Genomic DNA, 18,583 nt, shown 5'->3' on the forward strand with positions numbered 1-18,583 from the left:
TAATTCTATTTGTTTTCAAAGTGGTGGGATACAGATGAAAAGGCAGAATGTAGAGAAGTTGCTCTCACTTTGGCCAAATATGGAATGAAATACCCAGGAGGTAAACATTTTTTCACCCCTGGAGTTATTTATGTAGAGATTTAAAAACCATTTATTGGGGATTTTTAAGAAGTGATTTCAGTATCAGATGATGCTTATAATCCCCCCTAGCTCTTGATTCTTACTTGTGTTCTTTATAGTCTTGTGGGAGAACATTTTACTGGGTTCTTGACACATTCTCCACCCTCATTCCAAGGTTGAGGTTACCCCACTACACTGTGCTGTAGCACAAGCAATACTCATGTAGTACTTGGCAAACTGGTTGTCTTAAGAAGTTATTTAGCAGTGTGTGTTAAAATCCTTTCTTTACCTTTAGATTATAAGTTCTATGAGGGCAGGGACCATGTCCATCTTGATATTCACCATCTACCCACCTTCATGGAGGAAGGAGTCAATAAATATTAATTGACTGACTAATTACATATTAGGGTCCTCTTTGCAGAAGCCACTTTTGGATATTCACTGGTAGTAAAAAAAAAAATGAGTCAAAGGCTCGTATTGTATTGATGCCAACAGCACCATAAGATGAAGGGGATGGGCACGGTCACCTAGCTCAGTGGTCATTTTGAATACAGTTCATAAAATTAAAAAACGTCTTTTCCAATGTAACATTTTATATTCCGTACCCAGTTTTTGTCCATCTTCATCACTTTATCACAGAAGGTATTAACCTTTTATCAAACTTAGTCCTAATTTGAAGACATTTGTTTTCCCAGTTTTTTTTGGCTAAACTTTTCATTGAGTATCTTGACTCTCATGATTTTGAGCTCCCTCCCATAACTGCTAAGAGTTAAGATCTAAGTATTTGAGAATCAAGAAGATCCCTAAGATATTTTCCTATTTTAAAGGAATGTTAGGCAGAAATACACATGCTTAGAACATAGATACTGATTGAATATGAGACAAAGGCTATACCTTTAAACAAAAGGGAGTAAGCTGTTATTATCCAATGACCCTGTTTAACATATAAAAGATGCTTTAAGACTGCCGCGTTGCATATTCCTGGAGAGTAAGAAACTGAGAGTTCAGTATACCACTTCCCATTAGGACAAATGTTTTATATATCAAAATTCCTATATTGAAATCATTTAAATTATTTGGAAGAATACCAGAGTGATCAATAAAAACCCTGCACAAGAATTCACTTAGCTGGAGTGAAAGGAGCAGGTGGGAAAGGGTCTCAGGACCATTCGACGTCCCATCCCTTAATGGAAACAAAACAGAAGCACTGGATATTATTCCTTCCAGAGCAGGATGATGCTCTTGCCAAAGAATCCCAATTACCTCCCTCCATCCCTACAAGACCTATCCTAAGTGTAGGCATTAAATCCCTTTGAGGGGCACCGAACACTTCAGAAGTTAATTTAAACTTATCTGTATGCATTTTCACTGAGGAACAATCTCAGTTCCCACCATCCTTTTTGAAGTCTTGAAGCGCTCGCCAACACAGAATGATAATGATACAGTGATCTCATTTCGAACATTTTCCTCAGGGTTTTCATCAGCCCTGCTGGTTACCTTTCTTTCCTTAGAGCAATTTCAATTTCCTTATGACTCAGCAAGCAGCTTTGGGATCGATACTGTATTTTTTTCCTCTTTCAGTTTTGGATTGGCCCTTCAGCTTTTTATTTATTTATTTTTTTCTAACACACATCTAAAAGATTTCCCTTCCACAGGCAAACTTTTAAAACTCTGAACTGTATCTTTTTTTTTTAATTTTTTAAATTTAATTAATTTTTTAATTAGATATTTTAATTAAAAATATCTTTTTTTAATTCTTGACTGGTGTGTCATGTTATGTCACATCACTTTCAGTAAGTCTTATCTCTTTGTGTCCTAGCAGTCCACAAGCAAGCTAGAATGACAGACTCCACTGACCAGCGAGTGCCAGGATGCAGTGTGAGGTCTATAGGCCAGGTTTCCTTGAGGCTTTGCAACACGTTCTTCCAATGAATGCAAATGTGAAGGCCTTCAGATTGTGTTTGCAAAACAACTTGGACATAAATAACTCCAGGTATAAAAGATTTAAAGGTAAAATACCTGAGATATGGCCCAAATCCTGGAAATACTTCCACTGTTGACTTCCTCTGGATGTAGTTGGTGTAAATGCTAGGTGTGTTTGTTTTAATCTTTTGTTTGTTTCCTCTTATGAATGTTAAAAGTTAGCTGCTATAATAAATCCTTCAGGGATTTTTCAGTTGAAGAAATGTTTGCCATCAGCTTAATGTACAACTGATGCTACAGTGGTCCTGAAACCACAAATAACACACTCCCATCACTGCTCAAAGATTTCCCCTATTTGGCAGTGCCCCTTTCATAGGTAAGCACTAGCCCCACCTTGTGAAATAGGTTGCTTCTGTTGATTTACAGTTTTTAGCATTACGGGGCATGTTGTCTGGAATAGAACATATTTTTCACCGGACATATCTCTTCCCTGCAATACACCATGTACACATATACATGCACAATCCTTCTCACTCCATTTAGGAATAGAAATTCCATTTAAGTCCCGGGATACATAGAGTTGAGGCTTTATTGATTTAATTGGCTTTGGAAGTTTCTAGAGAGATCAAGTCCATAAGAACTTATTGATTCTTACTGCCAACCTAACCAAAAATGCCCTACTGAATCTACTCAGTTGTCAGACATTTCCTGTTGACACAGTTGTTCTGTCCTACAGGGGATATTAGGATCCTGGATAATGTGAATATCATAGGCTAAGTCAGGAAAAGATTATAGTCATCAGATGGAATTAAAGATTTTTTTTTTCAACTGAACTCAGTTGAGTTCTATAACTCTATATCAACCTAGTAAGCTTTTAGAAGTAGGTTCTCATCCCTAAATCTCCAAACAAAGCTTGTTTTTTTCTGATATTATTATTTTTTGCTTGGTTAAATTAGAGGCTCATGGAGGTATCATATTTAACCCAGACTATACTCCTACACAAGTATGAATCACATTTATTAAAATTTCAATATCTTCTATCTATAGACATATGCCACGGTCAGTTTTCAACAAATTTTTTTTTGAGTGTGAACAGAATAAGAAAAAATATCTCTCATTTATATAGCACCTTTCAATCAGAATGTTCTTTGTACACTGTACATGGTTAATTTTTTTCCTTCAAATACATGCATTAAACTCCCACGGATCTATCAGCAATTTTGCAGGGCTATTTTAGGATTATGTTAGAGAAAGGCTTTAGCAGAATAAAAAAGCCTGGCGTAGCCTTCACTCAACTTAAGGAAGTTCAACCTATTTTTATATTGTCTAGTTCTATGTGGAAATATTGCTAAGAACATAAAAATATATCCAGTAGATTTGCAATAGGTTATATGTAGGAGGGAGCCTGGCCACTTAAATAGAGTAAAGCATAAAAATTTAAACTGAGTCAGACCCATATGAAAGAGGATGAAGATCTCTGATCATTCTGAAGATTTTTCTGGGCCGTCTTTTTTGTTGTTGTTGTTGTTTTGTTTTTTTTACCCCATTAAATTACCTTTTGTCCCTTCCCTATTCTCAAGTACCTGTATTCTCATTATACCTTTCCTGGCCACCCTCTTAAAATTGCTTTCAGAAAAGGATGGGGAATTTACTTAACCCTACCACAATATGCAGTTGTTAACAGTTTTACTTGACCTCACTGGGGTTTTGTATTTTAAAAACTAATAAAACCTTAAGGTAAGGAAGACAATTTCAAGTAGCCGGTTAAGGAGACTGAGGGTTCTCTTTGTCTTTCAAATTGTATTAACAGGCTGGTCACCAGTTTCATATATTTCTTATATTAAGCTTGTCTTAAACTTACAAATACAGACAGGCAAAACTAAGAAATCTCACGGGATGCTGTTTGGCTTATCTGGAGGCTGATTTGAAAAATGAATGAAAAGTGGGAAAGGGTAGATGATTGATTTTTTTAAAAAAAGGTCAGACCTTTTGGGGGAACATTAAAAAATGTCTGCCAATTCCAGATACGTACGTAAAAACACGGCCATTATTATGTATGATATAAATAAACTTAGACTATTAAAATTGAGATACAGTATAACTAAAGATACAATGAATTTATCTTAGGAAATAAGATTGAGAATTATACCATAAGATTATGTGAAAATTTGAAAGAAGGCCATAAACTAAAATAATAGCCAAGAATAAGAAAATACTCTAGGAGAAAATTATATGTAAATTAACAATAGTACTGATCAAGATAATAGTATTACGAACTTGCACATTATTTGACATTTTACACAAATTTACATTTATTCTCTTATAACATGCCCTTCTAGGTGAGCAATAGTGTAACCCATTTAGGACAGAAAGTGAGACATTTTCAATATAAATGGAAAGGAAAAAGAGATTTAGGAAGGCAGAAAACAATTACCTAAATTGGAATATTGCCAGAACATATAGATTAACAGTCCCATCCTGGGAGAAGTATCCTGAGATCTTTAATGCTCACTAGTAGCCAGGATCCTTTTCTCACCAAAAGACATATGATCTTATATCCTACTGGAGTCCTCCAGTGTTTCCTGCTTGCTCAGCATTTTTGCATACCAATGCCTTTTACTGCCTTCTCCAGGAAGAATATATAGTTTGCACTTGGATCTGTGGACTTGCTGAGTAGTCTGACAAGGTCTTTTCAAAAGGATTATATGGCTATGTCTCACAATAAGAGATATTATAACCCTCTCTGGCATCTCTCACCACGTCCTGTGAATTGTTGAATGATCACCTGAGCGTAGTCAGATCACCTGAGCGAAGGAGAACACTCCATGCTCAGAGTTTCCCAAAAGAAAAAACTGGAATCTTTTGGATGAAACATTTTCCTTTGGAAAAAAAAAGATGAAACTCTTGAGAAATGTTCTGTAACAAGTGCAGGTATGCAGCGGGTGAATGAATACTTTCCAGCATCTCTGCTTCTACTGCTAAGTAGAGTAGCAGGTCTATTCCTTTTCTATCACTCAGAGCTTTTATTTTTCTCCATTTGTTCACATGTCAGACTTACGTTAAGTTAAACCTCTCCCCTTCCCAAGTGATTGTCTTCAGCAGGAAAAGTCAAGAAAATTTACTGGGAATAAAGTTGGTCAACATGTCTATAATGCCATGGAAATTGAATGTTTATGGCACAACTATGTTTATTATATAAATGTAATCACCATACACAAGTGTTCCACGAACACTGATAGTCCAATGGTAAGATATCAGGGTACCACACATGGAAATGCCTATATACACAATTTATACAATAAAGCACATTTTAACTGTCCTGCTTTGTATTAAACTTCATTCTCTGAATTCATCCAGAGACATTACTGGTTATGCTTGCAGAGTTCTACATCTTACAGACTATGCTCTTAGGTGGCAACATAATACAACAAACATAGATCCTAAAATCTTGAAAAAAATCAATGCTGCACCAGCATGTTCACCTGTATTTTAAAATGGTATATTATGTGCTATAGATAGCAAACATTGTCCCAAGTTTCATATCAAGTAGAGTTGCTAAAGTAGAAAATGATCTTCCACTTAAAAGAAGTACTAAAAAACCCTTTTGCCAAACTCACCTTCAAGCTTCATATTAGTGTGTGATGTACAGCAATAAAATATTAACATTAACATGCTTTGTAGTCCAATCTCTGGATATTATAGATAATGGAACTGGCATAGGTGGAGTTGAGGATTTGACTAACGTTGTATAGTAGTTAGCAGAGCATCTAGAGTTTAGACTATAGTCTACTTTTAACCAGAAACTAGCATAGCAATCTAGTCTTACACATCTTCTAGTCAAGAATACCTAAATTAATCACATGTATTGAATTAAGAATCTTGTGTTTATGCCATAATATGCATTTCACTTCAGCATATAAAATACATAAATGTGTGCGGTAGATAGACTCTGAGATAACTCCCCAAAGATCTCTGCTTCTCGGTACTCACGCCTTGTATAACCCCCTCCTACTAAATGGGCAGGAACTGTGACTTGCCTCTAACTAACAGAATACAGCAGTTAATGGGATATCATTCCTTTGATTATATTACATATAACTATAAATTTTGTTTTGCTAACAGACTATCTCCCTTCTTGGCTTTGATGAAGCTAGCTGTCATGCTATGAATTGCCCTATGGAGAGGCCCAGGTGACAGGGAACTGAAGGTTACTTCCAACAGCCAGCATGGAATTCAGTCCTCCAGTCACACAGCTCACAGGAAATTTAATGCTGTCAATACCTATGCAAGTAAGCCTGCAGGAGGATTCTTCCTCAGTCAGATCTTCAAATGAGACCTCAGCCAGGTCAGCACCTTGACTGAAGCCTGTGAGAAACACTGAAGAAGAGGACCCAACTAAGCAACACCTGATCTCCTGACCCACAGAGAGTGTGAGGCAATAAATACGTGTTGTTTTAAGTTGCTAGGTTTGAGATAATGTGTTATACAGCAACATATAACTAATATAATTTTGCTTCTGTATAAAATAGCAATATGTACTTAAAGGAAATAAGTCTTGTCCACAATCAAAGTAACGTAACTGCTATGGGAAACTTACAATTTTTTTGATCCTCAGGATAGATTAAAATCAGATTCGTGTAACCTCTATTAAAATGATAATAAAAAGAATTAGGCAATTATGAAGAGCAATTATAAAAATGGAATTAATAATAGAAGAAAATTACAATTACTTTCTAAGATGTCTTTGATCACAACAAAGTGGTTTTCTAAATGTCACTCTCTACTTGTGTACATTTCCCCTTCTTGAATTACTCAAGTGACACCTTCTGGAGGCTATCTCTGACCTCCAGCACCCATATATAGTTCAGCCTCATTTGCCTTCCCTAAGAACTTACTGTTTGTATCACTTACACAGCACGTAAAACATATTAGCGATACTGCTGGTGGGTGCACAGATATAGCTTTTCTCCTTAATATGCCCTTCTAAGTGAGGAAAACTTCCTAAAGTCAGGAACAATGTCTCATATTCCTCCAATGCCAGCAAAATACATAGTAATTTATGACACAGAAGATTCCCCAAAATCTGTCTTTGTAGATGTTGGTGCTGATGTTAACAATAGAAATAATATGTGTTTTCGATTTAAGAAGAAAATTCAAATATCGTAAGTTTTCAAGACATGAGGAAATCTATTTGCAACACACTGGGAGAAAATTATGTAGTTTGGTTAGTACTTTCAGACCCAGAGCCCTTCTAGACACAGCTGCATTCCCCTTCATCTTGCCAGTTAGAGCTTTGTTGTAAAGCCACCTTTGGAAAAAAAAAAAGCCAAATTCTCTGAGCAATTATTGATTTTTCTTGTGGAATTCAAGTAGGTAATTAGACTAACACTTTGCCCCATCTTTAAATTCTGTGATAGTCTTGTGACCCTGGCATGTGTGAGACAAGTGTGTGCTGCTGGGTAACATTTTACCATATGACCTTATTGTTAATCATCAAGGTATGCTGCTTGAAGTCACAAATTTTAATAGGTGAGGCATGTGAAACAGGTTGATAGATTGATATCCTGATCTTGATGCTAATGTATTTAAACACAAGAGAATTCATGAACAGTGTACAGAATAAATTTAAGTATTGATTAATTCTTCTGAAGGTCAGCCTCCTCTGATCATTTGAATTTCTTGAAAATTTATAAGGTTAATTTTTCCTAATTTAATGGCAAATCATATTTACTATAAATAAGATTTAATCAAAAACTTAAAATTTAGGGGAAATTATTTATATCAACCAAATCTCCTCCTTTCCAGAGAGAATGATTCTTAGTATGTTAGAGTACTTTACAGAAAATTCAAATTATACTGTATAGGAAATGTCTGTGTTTTTTTTTTTTTCCTTTGGACATTGGCATATAATGTTTCCTCTGCCTAGAAAATTCATCCAAATATTCTCTCATTGCTCAGATCTTGCTCATTTTCTTGTCTTATCTTAGACAACATTTGAGGAAGTCTTGACAAGCAAAGTTCACTTTGACTCAAGAAGTTTTGCTTTCCCCAATTTCTATTGTGTTCTTCTAGTATCTTGCTCTTCTCTATTAACACAGTATCACATTTAGATTGCTTGATTCTTCAATCTCATAGCTAAACTATAATTCTCATGAAGGCAAAGACAATGTCTTGCACACCACTGTACTCCCCAAATAGTCAAAGAGCTGGCCACAGGTTAAAATAGAAATTCACTTTTGGTAAATGAATGGATGAATGAATGGCCTAATTTAATGCATAATAAAATTATGAATATATTTTATGATGATTAAATATTGACAATAAGGTTTTAAACAACTGTTGTAATATTCCACCACATGAATGAACAATCATTTATTTAGCAAGTTATTTTTTTCTTGGTCATTGATGGTACTTCTAATGCTTTGTTATTTTAGACAATTCAGTGGTCAATCTTGTAATGGGATCCTGATCTCTATTTCTGATGATACTCTCAGAATAAATTCTTAGAAGCAGGCTTTTGATGCTACTACCAAATTACTTTTTTCAAACGATTAATGATTAATAATGTTAAGAGTGGATATAGTTTATTTCTTAAAGTTTGCTTTAGGTGACAGCATCAGCTCTCATGTTACAGTTATATGATGAAGATAAAATATTCTCTTCATATATTTATCATGTATCTATTATAATAATTCACATTTCTTAATCTGATACCATTTCTCATCCGCCTATTGTCTCCCAATATCCCTGGTTCATTTTTCTGTTGGAGTGGCATTTGAGGAATTATTTTTATGTACACAATTTCTGTTGCACAATGGCAGAAATGGGAAGCTTCTACATGAGCCAAGAAGCATACAGGTAAAAACAGCCACATGTTCACTAAAGGATACAGTTGTTGTTCTTGTTGTTTTAATGACATATACACAATGAACATGTATTTGCCTTAAAGAAGGTAGATCAGTATTCCTACAGTAAAGCCTAAGAGATAGTAAAAGATATGTCTGCCTCAGTCATTAGCCAATTCCTACCACATTCTGACTTCTTCAAGGCCCTTTAATGAGAAATAGTGCTCCCTATTTAATACTTTTCAATATTTTCTCCTTCCTTAACACTTCTCCATAATTTACATAAACCTCTCATAGTCGTGTTTCATATTCCTTTCAGACTACATACTGGTTTATTTTTGGTCCTTAAATTGCCAGGAGGTCATATCTATCCCATATCTGACATATTTGGTTGCAATACATTGTTGGAATATATTGTGAATTATAAGTGAATGAGTGAATGAATGAATCAGTTAAGTAAGATGCATTTCCATTCATTTTGTCATTCTAGTTAGTGGGGCTACAGGGAATTAGAAAGATGAATTTTGATGACTAGCAAATCTTAGGGAAAAAAACTGATTCAAGCCTTTGCCTGTTTTTCCATATTTTCTAAAGCCATCCTTTATCCTAATTGACTACTGCTGTCAATCACTTATAATATGAAAATCTTTATAAAGGTTGAGATATGTTTCCTCCCATGACTTGCCAGATCTTGCTGGTCACTTTGTATCCTCAATGGAAATTATTCTTCCAAAGGTAAGAAAACATTTTGGGATTATAGGCAATTGCCACAGGCAACTCTTATTTCTGCTGAATTTTGTCATAGCATGTAGTTAAAAATGTGTGTTTCATTAGAGGGGTGCCTGCAAGGGAACACAGTCAGTGAGAGTATTTACAGACTTGGGATACCAGTTACATGAAAAAAAAAAATCTTTCAATTTGTTGCCATCTTTACAAGAATTGAATTTAATGAGCTTTTCTCCAGCTGTCCCTAAGGAATCTACTCTCTAATCAAGTCTAATTGGTGTTTTCCCTTGAGGTGAGAATTACACGCACGCACACACACACACACACACACACACACAGAGTAAAGAACACACCATGCCTAAAGATTTTAGAGAAAGGGAATTGGTTTTTTTTATTTGTTTCCAAGAAATGAGCAAGATTTAGATTGATTTCTGTTAAATCATGATATAAGTTATTTTAAACTAACGTTCGTTTACACTACCTGTTCATTGAAAAGATACTGATAAAAGCTATCAAAGTACCAGATGTAATGCTGGGTTCCAGAAGCACAGGACTACCTAAAACCTTGCCTTCTTGCATTAAGATTAGAGAATTGTTACATAATTTTTGCAAGCTAAAAGCCTGGCAAATATATTGGAATGAATACTGTTTTTGCTGAAGTATCTCTATTAGGCATTACATTATAAGACATTTAGTTTTCCTTCTCCATAGATAAAAGTATGAAAAAAAACTACAAAGGATAATGAATATCTCCCTTTCTGATACTCAAAATTAATATATGATGTTTACAATTTTTTATATTTGCCTCAGATGTTTTTAAGCAATACTTATGTGCAAAGTTGGACATCACCCCCCATGCTCTTTCTCTTTCTCCCTGCTTCCCATCCTACTTTGCTTCCTTCAAAACACAGTCAATTACATCATGGCACGGAGCCTGCTTAGGATTCTCTCTCTCCCTTTCCCTGCCTCTCTCTCTCTCTCTGTCAAAATAAATAAATAAGCTTAAAAAATAAAAAATAAAGGAGCTATAAGGTAATTTCATTTTATTTGGTATAGTTTCTGTCTGCTCTGCTTCTTTAAAAAGGGGTTTTGATGATTTCATTTATTTCCTTCAATTTTAAATGGATACTCTAGGGTTGCCTGAGTGGTTCCATCGGTTAGGCGTCTGACTTCAGCTCAGGTCATGATCTCACTGTTTGTGGCTTCGAGGCCCAGGTTGGGCTCTGTGCTGACATCTCAGAGCCTGGAGCCTACTTCAGATTCTGTGTCTCCCTCTCTCTCTGCCCCTCCCCTGCTCACTCTTCGTCTCTCTCTCTCTCTCAAAAAAAATAAACATTAAGAAAAAAAGTTTAATTAATACTCTATACAAGTTGGTTGGAAACTGATGTTTTATTAGTTAACATATTCATAATTTTTGTGCAACTTTAAAAAGGAAGAGTTTATACATTTTTAAAGCAATTAGTCCACTTTTAAATTATTTTGTTGCTTAACTTTCTAAAAAAATTTTTTTCAGGAATTGGTGACTATTTTACCTTTATGAACAATAGCTAATCAACTAAAGACTCGACACTTCATAATTGCATGGTATTTATTGTACTTAGGGTGAAGTGTAAAATAATACCTAGGATTATTAGAATTTTAAATCAAAGTTAAAAGCTCAAACTAAAAATGTCTTACCTCTGTGCTTTACAATCTAATATTAAACCAGAATTTAATTATTTCTATGTTTAGTTCAGAAATATAAAAACTATTATTTTATTCCTTTTAGAAACTTTATTTTCTTCATGATAAAAACTTTATCAAAGTCACTTAGATGTAAAACGGCCATTGGAAGGTCGTTTTAGCAGCAACATTATATATTCATTTAAAAGGAAGGAATGGCAGTGCTAAATTGACAGACTAAGCTACAATTTGAGAGCCAGATTCAAATGAACCCAATCAAAAAGTTAATTAACCTGACGCGATGTGCATGATTGGGGTAGGGGAACTGGGAGAAGAGGAGATCCCTACTAGCAAACAAAAAGTCAAAAGTTTCAAAACCGAATCATAACTACAAGAAGGTCTGCTTTAATACACAAGAATTACATTATGTATAATGCTGAATATTGCACATAGATTAAATTTCAATGATAGACAAATGTTTAAATAAACTATAATTATATCCAAAGGTTATTGAATGTCTATTAATAGATTTATATATAGTGTATGATACTATGCAACAAATGCTTTTGTTAGGTCAAAGTAGTAGAATGTAAAGTTGTATATAAAGTATAATTACAATTATATATATATGTGTATACGTATATGTAATTATGTATATAACAACATATAAAATAAACCTTGGGCATGAGGGAGAAAAAGGAACAGGAACCAACATAGTTTTTCTCTTCTTTGGCAATATGTACTAAAAGCTTTTAAAATGTTGAGACTTTTAACCCACTAATTCTACTTCTTGTAATCTGTTTTAAAGAAGTAATGTAAGAAGTGGATAAATGTTTGTGAATAAAGATGTCCGTGAAAGTGCAAATTGTAAACAACTTAAATACCCAAGTGGGCACCTTAAGAAAATTATTGTGCACATGCAGGATGTAATTTTATACAGTAATTATGCTTTCAAAATCTTTTTGATGGCAAAGAAAAATGCTTGTAATGTAAAAGTAACCAGAATTGCAGTATATAAAATTCTATGTATATAGAATGTATGATCATAAAATGAGCACAGATAAAAGACTACAAAGACATATGCTAAAATGTTAATAGTAGTTTTCTCTGGATAGGAGGAGTATGATTGATTTCCCTCATTAACTCTCCATATTCTACAACTTTTCCATAATTATCACAAAATATTACTTTTATTTAAAATAAAAATTCACTTCAACTATCAGACTTTCTCTAATATGCATGAATGTTGACAAAGAAATAAACGCATTTAAAAATATATTGAATGGTGATTTGTAAAGTAAGGTCTTCCCCTAGTAAACCATAACCTGTAAAAGGCAGCAACAGCATCTTAACTTCTGTGTGTACTCATTGCCCACCACTGTCAGCTCAATTAATGCTAATGAAATCAACAACACAAGACAGGAAGGATTTGAGCTGACTGATAAGCAGGAGAGGAGTTTTGACTCCCTCTTCCCCTCCCTGCAAAAACAAAAACAAACAAAAAACCAAAAAAAAAAAAAAAACACACACACACAAAAAAGGAAAATATCACAAGCCTGTGGGGATTTTGTGGAAATTACACAGGCAGTTTCAACTAATAACTAATAATTTTGTATATAAACTTTTCCAGATTACAAAGCAGAAGTCTCAGATTTCTCAGGTTAGCAACAACTCAGATAAATAAACTTAACAAAAATAGCACCCTCCAAAAAACTGAAAAATAGAGTACACTATGAATAAATATGACCCATTTCTAAATTATAAAAACTGTTCAACATAATTGACCACACCAAAGGTTAAAAGAAAAGACATTTGAGAAAAGTCAATATCCTGAAAAAAAAATCAGAGCAAAGCAGAGAAAGACAAAGCTAAGAATAATTGAGAGAAAAAAAAAGAATATTAGGAAATAAAAAATTATACTTTTTCCCTACTGTGATAAGGGATTACCTCAAATAAATGGCAATATTTATTTAATATTTAATGAGGAACAGTCTTAAGCATTGGAGTCACAAACACTACTGAGACTTCACCACAAATGATAAATACTCCAAAACTTTAAGATACACACTTTTTAATTTAATATCTTGGGTTACATGGATTAGCTCAAATCTCTATTGAACTTGGGCTAAACACTTCAGTTTTACAGGTGTTCTTTTTACAGTCAAGTATAAGTATTGACTCCCATGATCAGCACTGTTATGAAACTTTGCCGTACCTCATGCAATGGAATGAAAAATGAGATTATGACTGAGTATGGAGAAAAAAAGGAGACACATCTTTAACTCAGGAAAATATATTCTACTACCTGGAAAGCTCAAGGGAAAATTTTTAAAAAACCTATGCACTTAATAGAGTGTTTGTAAAGAAGGTCATTTCCAAAAATTAAAACACAAAATAACTTTCCTAGATACTTAAAATAGTCATTTAGAAAATGAAGATTTTGCAGAGAAAAATATTAAATACCTTATAAAAATGTTAACACTACTGTGTAGGATATTTACAAGAAAAACTGTCTTATTTCTGATAGATTTAAAATAATAAAATAAAATAAAAATCTCTTATTACTATAAGACACTATCTCTAAATGGAAGATTCAACACAAGAAGGGCACCAATTCCATCAAAACTGATCTGCCATCTTAAGGAAAAATTTTGAACTTAATACATCAATTTTTCCATTTGTCTATAAGTCCAAATGTATATTTCAGAATCTTTCAAATAATAGTAGCAAAAGAAGACGTCCATTGTATTATTATTGCATCACAATTATTTATTTTTAAAACTGTACTGCTAACACCAGAATGTAGAGAGAGATATATGAATTGAAATATAAATTAAAGGGGGCGCCTGGGTGGCGCAGTCGGTTAAGCGTCCGACTTCAGCCAGGTCACGATCTCGCGGTCTGTGAGTTCGAGCCCCGCGTCAGGCTCTGGGCTGATGGCTCGGAGCCTGGAGCCTGTTTCAGATTCTGTGTCTCCCTCTCTCTCTGCCCCTCCCCCGTTCATGCTCTGTCTCTCTCTGTCCCAAAAATAAATAAAAAACGTTGAAAAAAAAAAAAAAAAAAAAAAAAAGAAATATAAATTAAAGAAAGATATACAGGGAAGCAAATACTTTCCCATATAGAAAATGTAAGTAATTAAAACTGGTTTTGAATTAACTTTTAACTCTGTAAATGGGAAAGGAAATAATTCTCTCGTATTTATTGTATGCCAAAATAAATTCAAGAGAGTAGAAGTGTAATGTGAAAGTAAATGCATCAAATAATCAAAATTTGTGATCCTTAATTGAGTATTTTTAGTGTGCATACAGGGGAATTTTCTTTCAAGCCTCACAACAATGGGAATAATAAAAAGAAAAACAGGATAGATGTAAATATATGACAAACAGCACTATCAATCCAAAACAGTTACAAAGTGACAAACACTAAATACCGTTTGTTTATACACACATATACACACATCATAAAAGCATATACGTTATATATATTTACATATTATGAGTTTGTATACATGATGTTTGTGTGTATACACACACATACAACATATATAACATATAAATGAAATACAATAGGAGATAAAATTAGAAAATGCACATGTTATTGAAAGTTAAGAAATTCAAATGGCTGAGGAAAACATGAAAAATAAAATAATTAAATTACTTAGTCAATGGAATGTGACCTAAAATAATGATGTGCTACAATTTGCCTGTCAAATTGCCAAGACGAATAAAGAAAAAAGATACTGCCTAAATTATCAAGTGGAAGCCTTAATATTCTCCTATGTATGTGTACACATGCATGTGTGTGTATATATATATATATATACATATATACATATACACACAAAGGCATGTCTCCTTTTTTCCTCCATGGTCACTGCATATATATAATATAATATATAAATATATAATATATAAAAATAAATAATTTTTAAGAAGAAGTAATTTTGCTTCAAATGTATTCTTAGAATAATAATGAAGTAAAAGAAATAGTCTTGAAGTTCAATATCAGAGATTGCATTATTTCAATTGTATCATAATTTCTCTAATGTCATACTAATAGGTAATTAAATTATGTTATAGAAGTATATTATTGGCATAAAAATTATACATATATGTGTATTTTAAAATTATATAATGTATAACATATAAAGGTAATATATATCTTGCTCCAACACATCATCATACACATATATCTGAAAGTTCGTATTCTAAAATTTAAGAATTATCCCCTACGGATGGCAAGACTTAGTGTCTCAATATGTATGCATATCTTTCCATATTAATAAAATATATTTAAGACTTAAAAATAGTTTAGCTTATTTCTAGCAAGGAAATTAAGAAAGGAATTCTCATTTGTTGAGATGATAGATGCTTTGTAATTATCTTCATCAATCAGAAGTATCACCTCCATTTCAAATTCTATTCAATTTCAAAGTTCATTTTAATTATCCAATAGTTTTTTCTATATTTTAGTTGGGACCACTGCTTCCTTTCATTTTTTGTTTTTCTTTTGTCATATTGATTTTTTTTTCAGTACTTTTCTTTTGCTACTATGGAGAAATAATGTTCATTTTTTTGCATCTAACACTTGGTTGCCATGTCCAAAGAATGATTTTTCTTTTTTACAATTTGTTGATTAAGTCAAGTTAGTGATTATAAAATATTTGATGCTTAGTTACTTTATTTAACACATTCTGCTTTCTCTTCTTTAAGGGAAAGAATGTGAAGCTAAATTCTCAATTAAGGTATGTCAGGAAGATAATATTTCAACAATGTATTTTTTTTTCTTTACGAAGCCTATGTACTTAACTATCCCTTAGTAACACCTCCATTTTAACTCTGAATTACAAAGACAATATCAAACAGGCAAAAACAAAACAAAACAAACAAACAAAAAAACAGAAAACACACACACACACAAACACAAAGAAACAAACAACAACAAAAACACTTTTATCAAAAATCGAATTTGTAATATGACATCTATCTAACTAGCTAGCTAGCTATCTACTACCTTTTCATGGAGGTGAGGTAGGAACATTTGACCTTTGCTTTGGTTAGATTAACTATGAAATTGATTTAAAATTAATAAGGTTATTTTAAACACATTTTGCTCTTGTGTTTAAAACTAAGGTTTTGATTTTAGTCTTGAAAATGTTTCACCACAAACCTCTTAGCTAGAGGCAGCTTAGTTTGAGAAACCAGGTATTGATTTTGAGGAATAAAAAATTTTATATACAGTAAACATATTGCTTTTTGTGTGCACAGTCTTATAGAAAAAAAAAATGAGAAAGTCTTCTAGAAAAGAAATGAAGAGAGCTTCTGCTTGAAATATGTCTTTCATTTTCAATGGGATTAAAGTGAAAAATAAACTATCACTTTCAATAATTTCATGATTCTTAAAGATTATTAGTGTTTAGTATTTGATTTATGTGAATTGAAGAAATGAAGGTGATGAAGATAGACTGGAAACCTAGCAACAGATACATAAAAATAATTTGACTTCAAAGATCCAAGGATACTGATTGAAGCAAATGGAAGTTCAGGTTAATTGATGATCCAATTAGCAAGGTGGCAGGCCAGCAAAAGGATGATACTTTAATCTGAGCAGTGGCCCCCACCACATTCTTAGTGGATGTTTAAATAATACAGCAGAAAAATTATACTTGCTTCCACCTTCTTTGCGTTTCTTTCATATATGAGAGGAAAATAAACAGGTAAAAGGGAAAGAGGGGTGGGAGAGAGAAAAGAGAGAGATTAAGATAGAATGATTGCAGGGAGCATTCAAGAATGTGCAAACCATGGCCAAAGTTATCGAACCACTGTTCACCTCAGGCATTCTGTTCTGTGACCTGCTCTTAGATGGATGGCTACAGGGATATTCAGGGAGTTCTGTCATTCTGTCAAGAGATAAAAGATCTGAGGTCATTTGCTGCTGAATGTTCCATCTGGGATCAATGAAAAGGACTAATCGTAGCATACACACTACCAAAAGCAAGATGGACCCTTAGACTCTTGGAGTGGATTTCATCATCCCACCATACCAGCCTAAATATTTTATGCTGAGAAGGCCAAGTTTCATGATATGAAGGCCACATAACTAGTTGTCTAGCCCTGAGTGGTTAGTAGAATCCAGGTCTCATGATTCTGCTTCCATTAATGTGTTTACTTCATAGATTATTACTCCCACAAATTAAAATTTCAAAGGGGGATGAGCCAAAGCCTCACAAGTGAAGTGAGGGAAAAAAGATACTATGTACTGACCAGCTTACTATTCTAGTCTACAACTTCTAACATCATGGTTAAGCATGATTTATATAATTATCGAAAGTTGTTTCAGAGGCCAAAGGTGGACATACATCCTATCAATGTTAATTACATTTACTTTAGAATGTTTCAAGTCCTTATTTCCTCAGACACAGTTAATACTTTCCAATATGTTAACGTATGGTGAGGATTTATACCTTGACAAAATAAACCCCTGAAGGAAATAGAGAAAAGTTTTTAAATTATGTATATATGAAAACAACTGTCAAAACAATAGTAGAGAATATCCATGTTTCCATGCAGCAATGGCAGCCAACCAAACTTTACAAAAACATGAATATTAACAAAAATAGGACCATAATCCATACCAAAATGTAGTTGGTAGGAAGATAATGCTACAAAGTCCAATTTATATAGAAATATGGCAATAAATAACTTAAGCAGAGCCAACTCTGACTTGCATTCCAGAAAAGAGGATTAGGCAGAGACTCAGAGAAGAGAGCCGCAAGGTCTAACAATGGAAGAACACAGGTGAAATCACTCCCAGAAAGAGAGCAATGCACCCTGGTGGGGAGGATCCAGAACAGATCTGAGATGGATGGGTCAGAGGAATGACTACTGAGAATACAAGAAGTCTTGCAATTTCAAGGGAACAAAAATGGCTGTCTTAAGGAACCACTTCAGGGAAAGAGAAAGAATGAAGTGAAAGGAGGCATGATTTGAAATGCCCTTTGAGATTTTTGGTGAAACAAAAAAGGAAATTAAAGATCCTACAGAAATAAAAAAAGGATCATAAAGTCAGAGAACATGCCAATCCCTTTCCAACAACTTCCTGCCAAGAAGTTTGCTGAATACAACAAAACAACTACTTAAGTAACAGGAGAGGCTCTCCAAAAAATTGTAAATCAACACAACCACTCACTCCTGCCCAAAAAAAATCACCTATTATTGCTTGTCCAGAAAATGATAAGGAATTTTCAAAGTAAACAAAAGAATGGATGACATCCTTACAAAATTACATTAAGAAAAAAAGAAAAAAAG

At 33.5% G+C, this 18,583-nt stretch overlaps 1 protein-coding gene and 1 long non-coding RNA gene across 2 annotated transcripts in view; one reads left to right on the forward strand and one right to left on the reverse strand.

Annotated features, from left to right (window-relative positions):
• LOC122215070 overlaps positions 1-6,453 on the forward strand; it is a 29,438-nt gene extending 22,985 nt beyond the window's left edge. Inside the window, exon 3 of the long non-coding RNA XR_006200221.1 lies at positions 6,166-6,453. This is a non-coding gene — a long non-coding RNA (uncharacterized LOC122215070). The remainder of the gene's footprint in view (positions 1-6,165) is intronic.
• The window catches only part of LRRTM4 (leucine rich repeat transmembrane neuronal 4), a 705,057-nt gene that overhangs the window by 94,222 nt on the left and 592,252 nt on the right, over positions 1-18,583 (reverse strand). The gene's annotated exons all lie outside the window — the stretch shown is intronic.

Source organism: Panthera leo, chromosome A3 (assembly GCF_018350215.1).
Source record: "Panthera leo isolate Ple1 chromosome A3, P.leo_Ple1_pat1.1, whole genome shotgun sequence".
Classification (NCBI taxonomy): Eukaryota; Metazoa; Chordata; class Mammalia; order Carnivora; family Felidae; genus Panthera; species Panthera leo.